The sequence below is a fragment of the Fukomys damarensis genome, unplaced genomic scaffold (assembly GCF_012274545.1).
Source record: "Fukomys damarensis isolate Sample0158 unplaced genomic scaffold, DMR_v1.0_HiC HiC_scaffold_7, whole genome shotgun sequence".
Classification (NCBI taxonomy): Eukaryota; Metazoa; Chordata; class Mammalia; order Rodentia; family Bathyergidae; genus Fukomys; species Fukomys damarensis.
The window spans coordinates 6,503,202-6,507,678 of record NW_022900919.1 but is presented as its reverse complement, the minus strand read 5'-3'; the positions used below and the strand labels follow the sequence as shown (position 1 = coordinate 6,507,678).

General features: G+C 50.2%; 1 long non-coding RNA gene across 5 annotated transcripts in view; it reads left to right on the top strand.

Annotated features, from left to right (window-relative positions):
* Positions 1–2,527, top strand: part of LOC104872055 — a 24,546-nt gene extending 22,019 nt beyond the window's left edge. For 4 of the 5 annotated variants that reach the window (XR_783034.2, XR_002025837.2, XR_002025838.2 and 1 more), the window contains 2 exons: positions 1,753–1,868; positions 2,114–2,527. This is a non-coding gene — a long non-coding RNA (uncharacterized LOC104872055). The remainder of the gene's footprint in view (positions 1–1,752; positions 1,869–2,113) is intronic. The other variant, XR_783035.2, reaches the window with a different exon arrangement.
* The last annotated feature ends 1,950 nt before the right edge of the window (positions 2,528–4,477 follow it).

Sequence of the window (4,477 nt, the reverse complement as noted above, 5' to 3'; positions counted from 1 at the left end):
TATTTATATTTATATAAAAAGACTAATAATAGCAGTATGTAATGCATCGATAGCAGCAACAGCTTTTCCAGATTCTGCAGTCATCTGAACAACATTATAGACATTCAGCACATTCCATTAAAACAAAACAAAACAAAACAAAAAGAAACAAAGAAAAGAATAATATCCAGAAAACAGCAAAGTTCTGTTGCTGTTGTGGTACCTGGCACCATTTTTTTTTATTAGCCTCTTAATCATCATCTGGAAAGAGAACATTCTAGAGTAATATCATTAAATGTAGCTCTGATAAAGCATGGTCCCTACTATGTATCATAAAGCAGGTACTAGATATTTTACATTCATAGAGGTATGATATAGTACCGTCCTACATCAATAATACTAGAATCAGTTTTGGTTTGAAATTTACTTTGTCTGCCAATAAGATTGCTACCCCTGTTTTTTTCTGGGGTCCTGTCTGGACTTCTAGTCTGAACACACAGTTCCACAAGGCCAGGGCTGGGCCAGCTCCAGGCTGCAGGGTGAGCTCCGGGGTGCCACCGTCTCTTGTCCCCCTCAGGCCAGCAGCTCCCAGAACTTGTTTCTGCTGGTGAGCTCCCGGCTACATTGCACACACACACGCACACACACACACACCCCTAAGGGCTTTGTTCACATTCCACCGGCCAGAGCAACATCTGTACAGTAGAGAAACACACTTCACCCACTGTGGGAGAGAGAAGGGAGTGAACCAGCTGCATTACCGCATGAGACAGGAGTGGGTTTTCATTAGTGCTCAGAGGTATAGTTAGGTGAGAACTGCCTGTGGAGGCTTGATCTTATAACAAGCTGCAGTGAGGGGTCTGTCAGCACACCAGGTGGAGTTTCTACTCCTTCCTCTCCTTGAAGAAAAGATCAGCTCCCCTTTCTTCACGTCCGTATCTCTGGCTCCTACACCACGGGGCCTGGTTCACAATGGGAGGTGGATGTCTGGTGTCAAACAGATTTATGTCCTGGGGACGTCTTTCTTCCAGAACAGCCTTACCTCATCACAGTGCAGAAGGCACCTGGCCCAAGAGGTCCCAGGATCCACGACAGCAGCCAATATTTTAGGCAAATCTTTCCCTTGCGTTGGCAGTGGCAGCTTCCTCCAGATTCTACAGGGAAGGAGCCAGTCTGCAGTTAAAGCTCATCTGTCATGCTTGGCGGGGCAGACATCTCCTCTGATTCCTTACCATGCTGAGGGCTCACATCCTCGCAAGGGCTTGGCCAAGGTTCACGTGGTCAGAATCAGACAAACAGATTCAGCAGGGCAGCACTGTGTGACCCTGCGCACAGAGGGAGGCTGCACCTGGTGTGTTTCTGTGGACCTAATGGGTTTGCTTTGGCTCCACCTCCCAGAACGGCCTTCTCCCCTGCTGCTTGCTGGCAGGAGAATGAATTAGACACAGCAAACCCCGGCAGCATTTCCAAGATTCCCTGGGTCCTCTGGGCCTCCTGAGCACATCACGAATGAGTTCGGGGATCCGAGGCTCACAGATCCCGAGTTAGTCAGCTTTCCGCCACTGTGACAAAATTCTGAGACAACCCGTCTCTGGAGGAAAGGTTCATGGTTTCAGAGGTTCCAGTCCATGGTCTCCTGGCTATTTTGTTTTGAGTCTGACGCAAAGAAGTATAATGTGGCAGTGAGCATGGTGACCAGGAAGCAAAGAGAGGGACAGGGCTGCTGTCCAACATTCAAGGGCACAGCTCAGTGACCTGAATTCTCTCTCCTAGGTGCCACCTCTTAAAGCTTCCACCAGAGACCGGGGACCTCGCCTTCAAACCACGATCCTTCTGGGGACATCACGGATGATCCAAACATGGCTGGGGAGCTGTAAGGGAAGGGGTAGGTAAGTTTCAGGGCTGTGTCATGGCAGTACTGGGAGAGGCCTGTGCAATCTGTCCCGAGAAGGAGTCCTGGCTTGTGCGGGAGGGACAGGGGATAGGAGCCCGCTAAAGCCAGACATGACGTGGTGCTGAATTGTGACAGCTCTTACCCTTTAACCTACTGGGCGAGGACGGGCCATCAATGTGGTTGTCAAACGGGCAAACCCTCCTGTGCTCTGGCCTGTGGGGTCTTCTCCCTCCTCCGCAGTGGGCATTTGCATCTGACGCATATAAGGGGGTATGGGAAGACCTCATCCTCGGGGCACAAGGAGGTTGCCGGCTGAGGACAGTGTGGTGTGGCCAGGAGTGGACGAACCAACCCTGCAGCTGGCAGGGCCCAGCAAGATCCCGGGCGTGGAGCCCATGCCTGAAAATCAGCTCATCCAGCAACAGTTCCGCGTGTGCAGACGTGAGCCTATCTCCCTTCTGAACTCTGACTGGAAACGGTGCACAAGTGTATTGTGGCTGACCTTTTCCCTCCCTGCCTTTCTGTTTTCATCCCCTGCTTTCCTGGTTCAGTTGGGCCTGCTCGGAAACGCTGAAAGCCCTACCCACCTTGTCATGATGAACTCGTTAACATGCGCCCCCTTCCACATCAAATGCAACTTTGTAGTACTTTGTATCACTATATATAAGCCAAATTACAGTTGCTTGTTTGACTTAAAATACATCTTATAGGGGCCGAGGTAGAGCCCTGCTTAGCATGTGCATGGGCCTGGGTTAATCCCCAACCCCTACCCATTTTATAGATACATAATACAACAATGTTGACTTTCCTTTCACGTTAGAATCAATATTTCCTCCACCTTCTCCCTTCTCCTCAAACCTCAAGGCCCTTGGAAAGCTTCTTTGGCCTGAGTGATGTCCAGCGGGACCCGAAATACCGTGTCTTGCTCCACAGGAGGCTGACAGTTGGTGGCTCCATTCTCTGCCCTGTCAGGCGCCCTGAAGGCGGTTTTCTGGAAAACTTAGTCTCACGGGTGCTTGGAGTTGAACAACCCTCTGTCGACTGGAGTTCACTCCAGTTAGCATTAGTGCAGCCCCAATGCAATGTTTGCCCTTCCTGACCCTGCACCTGAATCGGGAGTATTTAGCACACCAGGGGAGACCCGTGAAGTCCCGCCTCCATGCAGTGTGTTTCAGGGAAGCCGGACGGCTGGGTGGAGAGGGACGGGACTCTCTGCAGCGCTCTACTCATCACTTGTTCCCTTGCAAGACAGGCGGAGCCCGGGAGAGAAACCTGAAATAGAAGCAAGAGGTAGGGGTGGCACAAGAAGCATCCAGAAAAGTGTGAAAAACTGCAGGTGACCTTTGCAGCTTGCTCCTGAGATGTGCTGTGAGAGCCAGTAGATGAGACAGAGAGAGAGAGAGAGAGAGAGAGAGAGAGAGGGAGAGGGGGAGAGAGCGCTGATGTAAAATGCACTGGGCCTGTGCTTTATCAGCACACTTAGCTCCCACTGCTGAATGGACAGGGGCAGGGGGCTTGGATCCTTGTAAAGACAAGGAGGAGTAAGTGATGTCTATGTGTGAACCAGCTTTTGTACACAGGATGTCCAAAGCTGAGAGCTCTTGGCACGAGTGACAGCTGGAAAATGCACCGTGTCTATGTTTGAGGTGGCGATGGAAAAAACAGCGGACAGACTCAAACCATGAGGTTCGACGTGTCTCATCTCTATCTCCTGTCCTCCCCGCTTTCATCCCTCTGTGAGGAAGGCTTGGTCTTGGGCCTGCCCCTCTGCGAGGGTGGGATACCAGATGGTGGATCTGTGACGGCCTGTCTGGCTAACAGCAAACACTTGAAGGTCGTTGCCAGTCATTTGTTGTAGCTAAGGGACAGTGACTCAAGGTGAGGTACCCACAGAGGAACGTGAGTTTGGGAGAGCCCTAACATCTCATTTCAAACTGAGGGGTAGGGCTGGGGACTTGGCTCAGTGGTGCTGCCACCTCCCTCCAAAGTGAAAGGTTCTGAGTTCGATCCCCAGTACCAACCCCCTCAACCCCCCGCAAAAAAGCAAAAACAAAAACAAAAAAATACAACAAACTGAGGGGTGCTGTAGTCAGCCACCACAGGACACTGAGTTCTCTCTGGAGATTTCTTGTCTTCCTTGCTGTCTCTGGACTTTCTGGTGGTTAATATTTGTTATGAAATAAGACAAAGAAAACTTCTTTTCGGTGACTGCAAAAAATGCAGAAGTGTTTCCCTTGCTGGGAAGTAGCAATATACTTTCTTTCAACGGAGGCAAACTCTTCCCCATGAACCCGATTCTTCACCACATTTAAGTAAACAGGTTACCAAACATTTTTTGCATATGAAAATAAAAGAGGCTTTGGTTTACTTCAATGTCTAGGGTGGGGGCGCGGATCTAGGAGTTGTCTAGCTTCAAAGCAAAAGCGGACACATATCTAGCACAAAAAAGAACCAGATTCTGGTAGTGGGCAAGGTTGTGTAGGCCCATGTCCCTCAGCTCTGTTTTGCTAATACAACTGAAGGCTCTGGGAATAATCCAGCAGCCAAGGGCAGGACAAGGAAGGCAGACTAGATGAGGAGCTAGGAGGTGAGGACCAACGTGGT